This window comes from Perca fluviatilis, chromosome 7, assembly GCF_010015445.1.
Source record: "Perca fluviatilis chromosome 7, GENO_Pfluv_1.0, whole genome shotgun sequence".
Lineage (NCBI taxonomy): Eukaryota > Metazoa > Chordata > Actinopteri > Perciformes > Percidae > Perca > Perca fluviatilis.
The window spans coordinates 5,126,765-5,140,426 of record NC_053118.1 but is presented as its reverse complement, the minus strand read 5'-3'; the positions used below and the strand labels follow the sequence as shown (position 1 = coordinate 5,140,426).

Genomic DNA, 13,662 nt, shown 5'->3' with positions numbered 1-13,662 from the left:
TAGGATTGAAGGGACAGTCGCAGCTAACAAAACCCTTACAGCTCACAAATATTCATTAACTTGAAATCGGACACAGTTGTTAACTTTATAAAACATTTAGTTAGATGTTGTATAAGTGGCGTGATGAAATTCAAACTGTAAATATACTCGAATTACTACCAAAATGAAGCTAACTAGCCGCAATCTGTACACATAGGATTGAAGGGACAGTCGCAGCTAACGAAACCCTTACAGCTCACAAATATTCATTAACTTGAAATCGGACACTGTTGTTAGCTTTATAAGACCTTTAGGTATGTTGTATAGCTAAGTGGCGTGACATGTGTGTAACATGTGGTAAGAGATTGCTGGTGTAACAAGCTCGCTGACCGCGCTCTCACTCTCACACACGGGCCATTTAGCTAGCAGGAAGAGAGGAGATGCAGGCCCTGGAGATCTGTCAGGGCAGCGGTGTTTGGTAGCTAGTCCATTAGCCCAAACGGTGACTTTGCGCGGGTATGAGGTGCTGTGGGCTGCAGCAGCCGTGCCGGAGCTCAATCGAGCTCACAGCAGGCCGGGGTCTGTGGAGGAAGGCAGGCCGGGCGGCGAGGCAGCAACACAGGCAGCTGAACTCCAACACACAGTTTTACCAAATTTGCAATTAGCCATCCATTTTCGTAAAACGGCCCATATTTGAGCTTTATATAGTTGATTTCTCGCATAAAAAAGTCTTAGAAGTGAATTTGGTAAGGAAACATTGCAATGTCTGGAATATGAGATTCTGTCGCGTTTCTAATTTGTGTGTATTGGCGATTCACTCAACCAATCAGCGTCTCTACGTTTGTGTACAGGGCTAAGGCTCAACCAAGCAGCACGCAGCTCATCTAAATATTCATGACCATATCATATTTGGAAGAAAAGCTCTTGTTACAAATAGGGCCAAAACACAGGGATGCATAAGGGCCAATAAAATATCAACCAGGCCATTTTCAGCCCAACTAATGTTACATACCCCATTAGGGGACCATAAGGAACAGTGTGAAATACCCTATATAATCATTCTATCACCCCTTTAATGATATTGAAAGTTTCCTTAAAGGGGTGATAGAATGCAAAACCGATTTTACCCTGTCATAGTTGAATAACGACAGTTCGGTGGGTAAATAGGACATACATAGAAGCTCAAAGTCCCATTGAGACCCCTTTACTATGAAAATTTCATATTTTGAAACTGCCGCTGAAAACGGGCGAATCCCAACAAAGCTGGAAGTTGACGTCAACCTCCCAAAAACCGGAACCTTTGTCAGCCCATGGGTGTATTAAGAGAATGGTCACGCCCCAACATTTACATCTACACAACTGACCTGAGATCAGTTAGTCTTCCGAATCTAGGTCGCGCAGATCTCTGCTATTCCATTACAAAATTCACTTCTGAAACTTTTTTATGCGAGAAATCAACTATGTAAGGCTCAAATATGGGCCACTTTACGAAAATGGATGGCTAATTGCAAATTTTGTCCGACTGTGTGTCGGAATTCAGCGCCGGTGCTGCCTGTGTTGTTGCCTCGCCACCCGACCTGCCTTCCTTCACACACCCCGGCCTGCTATGAGGTACTTGGAGCTCCATCACGACTGGCAGCCCACACACTGCATGAAAAGTGGGATTTCCGTCCCCGTAAATGCCTGTAAACGCCCGAAAATCCCCCTAATTTTCGGCAGTTATCGACAATTTACAGGCTGCGAACGTCACGTTCGTCTGTGCCACATATTGTCGGAAACGAACCATGACGTATGTGGAGAGCCCCCGCGGAGGTGTTAATGGATCTAATTAGAATATGAATAGGCGCATGGCCAGAGAACGTCTGGCCTGGCTGGAATTTCCTCACTCACTATTGGATGAAACCACTACTTTTAAACAAGAAAAATCTCTCGTGATTGGTTCACAGGTCTGTCACGGGTTAGGCTATTGGTCAACCTGGGCCATCATTATTATAATAATAAAATTGTGTATATATATATATTTATTTATGTATTATATATATATATATATATATTTATGTATGTATGTATGTATGTATGTATATATATATATATATATATATGTATGTATGTATGTATGTATATATATATATATATATATTTCATATATGCTATGTTGTATATTCATGTCATGATTATCATAGTTAAAATGATTTGCCAGGAACGTGCTGTTTATTCAAAGATAGAGCTTTATTGACACAAAACAGACAGAAAAAACTGCGTATTAAAGCATCGGAGACACACAGCACAAACAACAAATATCCCTCGACGCAGAAGCAGCACCGTCCACACCTAACCTCGCGGCCGCTCCGGAGCTGTAGGTAACCGGCAGAATTCTGTCTATTTAGCAGACGTTTTGGGTGGCGTTGTGTCCGGATGTCTATGTGGCGCACTTCCAAATGACCACCTCACCCGCAGCCAGCACTCTGTCTCGCTTCCAGCAGCTGTAAAATCAACCAATAAAGACAGTCAGTACTGCGCAATGCACTGCGTATGGACACAACACATCTATGAATGCACCTGAAAAATATTCACATTAACCAAACGGATCTAATCTTACCCTCTTTTCTTCTCGACCGACTCCGAGCTGAACTCTTCACAGCTTCTGCCCGCGATGCCACATGATTGTTTCTAGCTGAAGCTCCTGCGTGCTGTCTCGTAGTTTACAGGCAGCTGGAAAACAATTAAATGAGTGGTATGAATAAAAAACATAAGTCACAGTAAAATTAAACAAGGAAAGATGAAAAAGTAAAAATTACTTACACACAATGGCGTCATTATCAGCGTCATGTAAATCTGGACTTGCAGACAGCTCCGAGCAAATATAGGTCACGGCCTCGTTATGAGGCGAGGTTAGTCTGTAAAAAAAACAACAATGGTTAAGATCGGAAATCTATTAACGTATATATGTCCTTATACAGAAGAATTAATGAAATTCATTCAATGAAAGCATATTCTTTAAATCTTACCCTTGCTCCGGTTCGTAGCGCCTGCTACAGTTTATCTCAGAGTTGTGAAGACGGCGGACTGCTTCCTGTAAATTACGAGATAAAAAAAAAAAGACTTTTATAACTCACCCGCTCAGCTCTGTAATGAATGGCGCTGAAAGCAGCCACAACTCTGTGCTGCTCGCGTTTAAACTTGGTGGGGTTTAAAACATTACTGCCAAGTCTAAGTAGCCTGTTTAACATCCAAAGACAGTCATTGTACGATCAAGAGTTAATAAACAATACAGACTAGCTCGCCGTTTCATTAATAATCATATACTTACGTTGTCTTCTTCTTTTCTGTGAGCGCATCTTTGGAGAGTGTACCGACAACTCTTTTACCAGTTGGCCTGAAATATTCCCATATTTCTGAAGTTTTTGCTCCAACTCTCAGACTCATGTCCCATGCCCCACCACTTTTTTTCAAATGGAAGCAGTGAGGGCGGGGGTAGGGGGAGGGGCAGAGTGATAGAGATAGACCGTGGAGCAGATTAACCAGCAGGGCGCGAACAGCGCACACACTGGTGTGGAGGTGAATTACAGTGAGTCATAATGGATTACTGGGAAATGTTAATAAAAGCACAATTGAAGTCTGGATTATGAGGCCATTTCAGCAGAGCCAACAGCTTTATATGTCATGGACATGTGAATATGGTGCTGAATTTGCCAGTATTTTAAGAAGAGAAATGGTTGGGACCTTGTCATGCAATGACAAACCTGATATGCTTTATGTGAAGCACAGTGTTTTGGTGTCAGAAGAAAGACTTCTCTTAGAAAACTGTACAGTGGAGCCTCGGTCTCCATTCCACCCGACAATGTTGGATGAGCAAGACCAAAGACTGTAGTCATGTCACTATGCACAGTGGTTGAGCTCGAGGAGACTGTGAATGAATCATGGAATGCAAATTTTACCTTTGTGGCAAAGCCTGATTAAAACTAATAGTTGAAATAAATTATTTTGTGTATCTTTTTTACATAACATTGGTCATTGCTAATGACATACAAAGTAATTAATCTAGCATACTTCCATTAAATAAATCAATTCAAGCTAAAATTGAAGAGTCTACAATTAGGCTATACTGAGTCTGATCTATTTTAAGAGATTTTCTTAAAATTAAGTTAATACCTTTTAGAAAAATGTCACCTGGGGTAAAACTCCCCCTGCTACCCTGATTTGCATTTGTATAGCTCACAGCATTTTAATTTACATGTGAAAGCCTCCCCTAGAATTAGAGGGAGGGGGGGTCATGGGGGGACAACTGCCAAGCAAGGCCCACGTCAATTTCAGACAATTTTCGGCAGTTTTCGGTGTTGCCTGTAAATTGCCGTGTACAGCCGTAAACCTGAAGTTCCACAACAATCTACAGTGCCGCATACTGACGAAAATCCCACTTTTCATGCAGTGACAGCACTCCATACCCGCGCAAAGTCACCGGTTTTTGGATAATGGACTACTAAACGCCAGTGCTCTGACAGAGCTCCAGGACCTGCAGCTCCCCTCTTCCTGCTAGCTAAATGCCCGGTGTGTGTGAGTGAGAGCACGGTCAGCGAGCTTGTTACGCCAGCAATCTGTTACCACAGGTTCCAGTTATTCTTTTAATGTGTGTAATTATAATGTGTTGAGTTATTTAAACAAATGATTGGGGAAATAAACGCCGCTTGTCCCCGAGTCTCATTGATAGAGCCTGCTGCTGGATGTAGCTCTATCAATGAGAGCTAGCTCCTCTTAGAATTCCTCTGAAATTCACAAATATTCATTAACTTGAAATCGGACACCGTTGTTAGCTTTATAAGACCTTTAGGGAGATGTTGTATAAGTGGCGTGACGAAATTCAAACTGTAACTATACACAAATTTTGCGGAAAATGAAGCTAACTATCCGTGATTTGTAGCTAGCTAGCTACACATAGCTAGGATTGAAGGGACAGTCATAGATAACGAAACCCCTAATCTTCACAAAAATTCATTAACTTGAAATCGGACACCGTTGTTAGCTTTAAGACCTTTAGAGATATGTTGTATAAGTGGCGTGAAAAAATTCAAACTGTAAATATAGCTACTCTAGTTATGCCGGCAGCTGACAGCCAGCCTATATTAACTGGAACTGTTGTAAGAGATTGCTGGTGTAACAAGCCTCGCTGACCCGCTATCACTCTCACACACGGGCCATTTAGCTAGCAGGAAGAGGGGAGCTGCAGGCCGAGTCTGTGGAGGAAGGCAGGCCGGGCAGTGAGGCAGCAACACAGGCAGCGCGCCCGGCAGCTGAACTCCGCCACACAGTCTTACCAAATTTGCAATAAGCCATCAATTTTCGTAAAACGTCCCATATTTGAGCTTTATATAGTTGATTTCTCGCCTAAAAAAGTCTCAGAAGTGAATTTTAATAACGTAATAGCCCGACAAACAATGTATAACTTTGCAGTGAGACCTGCTGTCGAGTCTCCCATGTATTTCTATGTAGTTTGCTCAAACCAATCAGCACGTAGCTCATTCTGAATATTCATGAGCATACCATATTTGGAAGAAAAGCTCTTGTTCCAAATAGAGCCATATTCACAGGGTAGTTAAGGGCCTAATAAAATAGCATTCGGGCAGTTTTCAGCCCAACCAATGTTACATACCCCATTAGGAGACCTTAAGGAACAGTGTAAAATACTCTATATAATCATTCTATCACCCCTTTAAGTGATACCTGTGGGTTCTGTAAATAAAGTAAAAGATCATCTGCATATAAACTCATTTTGTGTTGTACGTTGGTTACCTGAATTCCTTTGATTATGCTGTTTTGTCGTATTGCTGCTGCAAGTGGTTCAATGAAAATGTCAAAGAGGGAAGGTAAGAGAGGGCATCCTTGTCTGGTGCCCTGATGCAGTGTGAAGCTCTGTGACGTGATTGCGTTAGTGGTAATGGTGGCCCTGGGTGATCTGTACAGGGTTTTAATCCAGTGGATGAACGACTCTCCAAACCCAAACCTGTGAAGTGTATTGAATAAAAATGACAGGTTTACTTTATCGAAAGCTTTTTCTGCATCAAGTGAGATGATAATCATTTTCTGTTGTGTTTCTTGTGATATATTGAATAGGTTGAAAAGTCTGCGTACATTATCTGTAGCGTGTCTATCTTTTATGAAGCCTGTCTGATCTGGATGAATGAGTGTGGAAGTGACTGTTTCTATTCTGGTTGCTAGTGCTTTGGTGATAATTTTCAAGTCAGTATTCAATAGCGAGAGAGGTCGGTAGCTAGAGGGGTGAGATGGGTCTTTGTTGGGTTTTAACAGTAATGTCATGGCTGCTGTATTCATGTGTGTGGGTATGGTGGAGGACGTTTTTATTTCAATAATTACTCTGTTGAATAATGGTGATAATTAGCCTGGATGCCAGCCGAACTTAGCCCCGCCCACAAAATTTGAGGTCGGGAAGTTCGGTCTGGAGTCGCTCCGTTGAGAAAAAATGATTGCCCGAACAGGATCTGTTCGGACCAATCAGATTGTCGGACAGATGATCAACAGTAACAGAATCAACCACATCACCAAAGAACGCTTGGGTTGAGATGTAGATTCCACCATCGCGTCTGTTACAGAAGATATTGACAGCGCATTCATTTTAAAATCCTCAGCAGAGGAGCCTCAACAACTGCCCGAAAGCATGGTAGCGTTATATGGTGGAGAGAGACTGAAGAGAGAGAGCGTTATATGGTGGAGAGAGATAGAGAGAGACTGAAGAGAGAGAGCGTTATATGGTGGAGAGACATAGAGAGAGACTGAAGAGAGGGACGCCCAGCGCGCGCGTAGAACAAAGCGCGTGAATCTGAGAAATAAACGCGTGTTTTTCGCCGATTCATCTCTAGAAATGCGACTGTAGCAAGCATGTCACTATCACTAACGTTATCCACATTTATATTTACACGCAACAAATGATATATCCATCTTCAAAAAGGTCTAAAAGTCGGAAGTTAGAACGAATGCATTGTGCAAAGAGTGGTTGCTATGGAGACGATACACAGTGTTGAGTTCTGTTGACAGCTGAGTTGAGTTCCGTTGCTCTGATTGGATGTAGGTCTATCCAATGAATGCAGAGGCATTTTTTTTCCTGGTTCGGTTGGAACACGCCCCATAATCACAGCCCAATGGAGCGGTTTCAGACTCATATTCTGACTAGAATCTGAGTATGACCACGTCAGGCTAGGTGATAATATGTCCCAAAAGTGTTTGTAGAATTCGGCTGGCAGTCCATCTGGTCCAGGAGATTTGTTACTAGGAATTTTATTGAGGGCTTTGGTAAGTTCATTGAGGCTAAGAGGTTCGTCTAGAATGTTGGTTTGTTCTGCCCTGATTACAGCCTTCCCAGTTTTCCACAGCAGTATAGGTGAGGTGTCTGTAGAGTCGTTCATTTCCAGAAAGAATGCCCACTCTTGCTTTATAAGAGTTGTAAAGTTGGGGTCTTCTAACAGTGAGGTATTGAAGCGCCATGTAGTTGAAGTTTTGGCATATGTTTCAGTGTTTATAGACATAGAGACAGGGGCGTGATCACTGATTACAATTGGGTGGATTGTGTTATCTGATATCTTAGGTATTAGCGAGCAGCCCGGTCTCATGGAAGTTCGTGTAAATGTGACGTTATTTGAATCTATTGATACGTGTTCACGGAGACGTTTTTGTCGTTTTTTACGTGGTGGACAACTTCGAAAATGTAAACCAATGTATTTCAATGGGAAGCATATTTCGTGGCCACAGAACGAAATTGTAGGGAGTAATATAAAAAGCCGAAAATCCGCGTAGGGAGGTTGGTCGGGGTGGTTGATGGGTCAAACAACACAGGACTTTCACGCCGGAGACCGGGGATCGCGCCCCGCGTGTGGCAGTACCTTTGTCCCGCGCGTTGCAGTTCCTTTGTCGGCGTGTCCCACGTGTGACGGTTCCTTTCCCCGTTCTTTTTTTTCCTAACCCCAACCGTCTCGTTATTGTGGCGTTTCATTTCCCGTGTCCCGCGTGTGACGGTTCCTTTCCCCGTTCTTTTTTTTTTCCTAACCCCAACCGTCTCGTTATTGTGGCGTTTCATTTCCCGTGTCCTGCGTTCCGTTGTTTTGGCTGGCGTGTGGTGCCTCATTTCCCCGATCGTGAGTAGCGGCCCGTGCCATTGTTTTGGCCGGCGTGTGGCGCCTCATTTCCCCGATCGCGAGTAGCGGCCGTGCCGTTGTTTTTGCCGGCGTGTGGCGCCTCATTTCCCCGATCGCGAGTGGCGGCCCGTGACGTGGTTTGGCCGGCGTGTGGCGCCTCATTTACCCGATCGCGAGTGGCGGCCCGTGACGTTGTTTTAGCCGGCGTGTGGCGCCTCATTTCCCCGATCGCGAGTGGCGGCCCGTGCGCGACTTTTTCGGCCGCCTCCCGGCGTCCTTTCCCCGATAAAATGACGTAACAGTTACACGTAAAAAAACGAACTGCCGTGAGACTGGGTTGTAGCGAGTTACTGATGATAAATAGGTCGATTCTAGATGAACATTGGTGAACTGTTGAGAAATATGAATATTCCCTTAAAGACGGGTTTCTCATTCTCCAACTGTCGTGTCCATAGTCCCCCATATATTGCTTTATTGTGTCAGTGGAATGCCAGTTTCTTAAGTTGCCAGAGGTGCTTGAGCGGGTCAATTGTGGGATTGATGACAGTATTGAAGTCTCCTGCTATGATGAGATTATTTGAATTTGATAATATGGAGAAAAGATTGTGGAAGAAAGATGGATCATCATTGTTAGGGCCATAAATGTTTGCCAGTGTAAATGTTGTATGGTTAAAAGTAGCATTAATGATGATGAATCTTCCGTCTGGGTCCGTAATGGATTGGTTAAGTGAAAACTGAATATCTTTATTTATTAAGATTGAGACACCTCTTTGTTTGCTGTTATAAGTTGAAGAGTATATTTTGTCAAATTGTCTGAATTTAAGATGCTGTAAATCTGTTTCTGTTAAATGTGTTTCTTGTAGGAAGCAAATATCAGCCTTTAGTTTTATTAGATGATTTATTACTTTAAGTCTTTTGGATGGGTTACGGAAGCTGCGTATATTCCATGTTATCAAGTGGTTGCATGTGTGTATGTCAGGTATATCAGATTTTTGGGCTAGTACATGGATTATGAGACGTGTGAAGTGATAAAGAAAGAGAGAGTGTGAGGAAGGGGAGAGAGGGTTGAGGGAATATTGCGTGTGTGTTTTTGATCGTAACTTTTGAGTGGATGTTTGTCATATCTTGCATAACATGTTTTCCAGTGTTTTTGCTTGGGGTTGAGCTGAGAGGTAGTAGTGATGTAAAACATAAATACAAAACTAACAGACAGACACTAGACAAGGGGACTTTTACACATATAGACAAGGATAGACAAAAATATAAGACATATACAAACAAACAAACAATATGCAAAGAAAGGCACATGTCTTATCAGAGATTGATAGGAGGGAGAGACAGAGGGAGAGAGAGAGAGAGAGAGAGAGAAAAAAAGATCAATAGAGAACAATAAAGTGGAGAGCAAAATAAAGAGTGTGGACTCAGCAAAATGTAGACGATGGGCTTACAGAGGTGTAAGAAAATATAGCATAGTTGTGCATTTATTCAGAAAAGCCAAGGGGTTATTTCAGAGCTTCGGAAGAATTGTCCATTTAAATAGTTTGTCGAATGTAAGGAGATAACATAGGCACAGGCTAATTATTGCTAAATAAAATGATAGTAAACATTAGTAATTAAACTTAAACAGCTAATGTAAGTTGAAACCTGAAAACCTACCTTCTCCTGTACTGTACAGTAATTTGTCTACTATGCAACAGAAAGTCGCGTGGTTATGACACAATTGTTAGCCTATTTTTACAAAAACGGCTGATACGGAGCCAAAACGTGAGATACAAGGTAATGGAGCGTTTTATACATTGTTGTATTTAATTGTAGAAGCGTTTTCATCAGTGGGTCAGTGGTGTAGAAATATACAATGGAAAAATAAGAGTCTTTAAACGCTTCAGATGTAAAGTTATTCACTGTCAAAGTGACATGAAAATTAATGGCAGTCAATGGAATGCTAATAGCATCAAAATGGCGCCATAGGAGGTATGCTCTGTAGAGGCTGGCTTACCCCCTTGGGAAAAGACCGCGATTTCCCCGGGAACTTGGGTGGAGACCAAAGCAATCGATCTCAGGCTCATAGATTAAGAGTACTTAGTAGAGAACAGATTAACACTTTTACCCTTAAAGTAGCCACCACAAAATAAAGTAATCAATATAACATTTACATATTCCTCTTACAATATTTACCCTTTGTATGTGTGACAGATTTTAACTTTTTAACACAATTATATGAATTTTATCAATTTTATCAATCCCTATACTGAATGCATGATCTTTTTAACCTTAGATATTTTAAGATCATCACATACTATGACCTTACTAATACATTTTAGTGTATACACTAAAATGTATTAGGTTAGGTTAAAGGAAATACTCATAGCCTGTTATAACAGGCTATGAGTATTTCCTTTAACCTATCATATATTTAATGTTAATATTTAATTTTCCTGCCTATGTATGCCTAAAGCTGGGATCAGAAATAGTGGAAGCCAATTCCCTTCTGTTCTATGTATTTAGCGAGTAATTTTCCTGCTTGTCTCCCGATTCAAAACTATTTTGTCTTGCCCTGAATAAATTGAATTCAACCTTCTGAGATAGAATATTATTATATTGGTATTTTAATTGAGTCAGGTTTCTCAGGCCATCCTGCAACATTCTTTGTTTAATCTCCGTTTCAGCATGTTTGACTTTACTTTCTAATTCTAACTGCTTTATCACTATTCATCTTTAAGGCCCCCCATGCCACCCCTGAAGACAACACCGAGGACCAGTTGATCAGCAAGTAATTTTTTAGCTCGGACCTAGTCTAGCTTTGCCAGACCTTCCTCCACAGTCTGGTCTGGCTAGTTCACACAGCATTCTGGGATGGGAGAAAAACGTGCTCTGGTTCATTGGCATGTCTTTAAACCAATCACAATCGTCATGGGCAGCACTAAGCGCTGGACCCAGTGATAAATAGCCTTGGGAAGGAACTTGCTTTGGTGGAACATATGTACGTTCAAAAGTTGTTTTAGTCATGCAACAGAAAACTCAGATTCGACAGATAGTCTAACTACCTGTCTCATTTACCCTGCAGAGATCTGAAGACCAGTTAAACATAGTCCTCATAAATCGACCGGAGTTTAAAATTCCAAAACAAAGAAAGCAGAAGGTAACAGACATCCGGCGGAATTTTCGGCAGCACCAAAGCAAACCCTGTAGTGGAACATCGTGGATATAGACTAGCTTGCACCCAAGCCATTCTATATTTTCCGGCTTCTGTATAAGGGAGAAGTTTTTCATGCCGAGACGGTTCAACACAAATGCAAAAGCCACAACACAAACGCAAAAGCCACAACACAAATGCAAAAGCCACAACACAAACACAAAAGCTAAAACACAAACGCAAAAGCCACAACACAAACGCAAAAGCTACAACACAAATGCAAAAGCCACAACACAAACGCAAAAGCCACAACACAAATGCAAAAGCCACAACACAAACGCAAAAGTCACAACATAAATACATAAGCTGGAAGCGGATGTGGTTGACAAACGGAGCCGGTGGAGGAAAGTTCTTGTTTGTTTGAGAAGTAAATGAAACATGGTTCCTTGCTCATTATGATTACTGTTGCAATGTGATTGTCACAAATAAGCAGCATTGTTCAATATCTTTTTTTATTTTCATATGTACTCCATTTAGGCTACGAAGGTACAGCTATAACGTTATCTAAATGGCAAGTCCTACCCGCGAGTCCTACGTTTAAAGTCTATAGTTTGTAACGTTTAGTGAAGCTGTTTAAATCAAACAAATATTATATCCCACAGTTACGCGCTTGTAACTTGTTAACCGTATCTATCTGGTTAGCGATCAGATCCCAGTGGCAAATTCCCTCGATACGGTTGGTTTGGAAAGTGTGTGTGTGTGTGTGTGTGTGTGTGTGTGTGTGTGTGTGTGTGTGTGTGTGTGTGTGTGTGTGTGTGTGTGTGTGTGTGTGTGTGTGTGGGGTTATGTTTACTGTAAACAGATGTTTAAAGTGAATGCTAATTGTTTTACCTTCAATATGCTCCCTATTATAGTGTTAGGGGCGTTATATGTCATACATACACACATACATGGGTTGGTCTGAATGAAATAAACCCAGAATTTTAAAAATTACCTTGCTTCGTGCTTACTACTGGAAAATAAAATAATAAATAGAATTCAGACTGTGGACTCCTGTGTTTACACTGTATTTAAAGCCATGTAAAAGGGTTTGTTCATAGACTGTATATTACCATTTGTACAGTCTATGGTTTTGTTGCATGTTCTTAGTCTTACCCCTACAAATAGGCACACACACACTTTCCTTTGTAGCCTATATGGAGAGTACATACATACATACATACATACATATGAAAATACAAAGATATTGAACAATATTGCTTATTTGTGACACTCACATAGCAACAGTAATCCTAATTAGCAAGGAACCATTTTTCAATTACTTCTCAAACATGCAAGAACTTTCCTCCTGCTCATACGCTGACTTCTATTGTCACTCACTTTTGTTGTCCCTTATGTATTTGTGTTGTAGCTTTTGCGTTTGTATCGTGGCTTTTGCGTTTGTGTTGTGGCTTTTGCATTTGTGTTGTGGCTTTTGCATTTGTGTTGTAGCTTTTGCATTTGTGTTGTGGCTTTTGCGTTTGTGTTCTAGCTTTTGCGTTTGTGTTGTGGCTTTTGCGTTTGAGTTGTGGCTTTTGCATTTGTGTTGTAGCTTTTGCGTTTGTGTTGTGGCTTTTGCGTTTGTGTTGTGGCTTTTGCGTTTGTGTTGTGGCTTTTGCGTTTGTGTTGTGGCTTTTGCGTTTGTGTTGTGGCTTTTGCGTTTGTGTTGTGGCTTTTGCGTTTGTGTTGTGGCTTTTGCGTTTGTGTTGAACCGTCTCGGCAACCGTACTTCTGCCCCAGGTCGAGCTTGTCACTGCCAGTTATGTTGCGTTCCATTGTACTCGGAAATTGGGTACTTCCGACAAGGAAAGATGCAAAGAAACGGTATGTTAATCGGGCGCCTACATTTCATTACTGCTGACTCACAATGGGGGACCAACAGACAGAGAAAGTCAAGTCCAAATAAAAATAAACAAAAACTCCCACACCCACAAAGGACTGAGCTGATGCCAACTGAGATCACATGTCAACCTCTGTCATCAGCCCGTCTGTGTGCAGCTCAGGTGGGACACAGACACCTGTGCTCTTGGAGTAGCTTTTCGGGACAAATATTCAGGAAATGATAGCCAGGCTTGAAGCCAACCATAAAACCTCAGAGCAGCTGGGCTCTCATCTCCGCCCACAGCAGCAGCAGCCAGTGCGTTCGGCAACGCCGCTGGCCCGCGGAGAGCTTCAGGGATGGCTGCCACTTGCCATCGTGGACCTGCTCACCCACTTCCACCTCGGGCTTTGGGCTGGCTACTTTTGGGAGAAGGCAGCAGCACCACGAACGACCCACTTATTTTATCAATAAAGGGTGTAAATGTTGTATGGCCTTGAGAGTTTTTCTTCAGGTTGGTTCAGATGTTAGCACTGTTAGCCATGTTGTGT

General features: G+C 42.0%; 1 protein-coding gene and 1 long non-coding RNA gene across 2 annotated transcripts in view; one reads left to right on the top strand and one right to left on the bottom strand.

Moving 5' to 3' along the window:
• Positions 1–13,662, top strand: part of LOC120562332 (melanocortin receptor 4-like) — a 49,519-nt gene that overhangs the window by 15,904 nt on the left and 19,953 nt on the right. The window lies entirely within an intron of this gene.
• Positions 2,422–2,823, bottom strand: LOC120562333. Its single transcript, XR_005639744.1, has 3 exons — positions 2,782–2,823; positions 2,579–2,691; positions 2,422–2,462 (listed from the first exon to the last, which is right to left on the bottom strand). It is a non-coding gene; the product is annotated as an uncharacterized LOC120562333 (long non-coding RNA).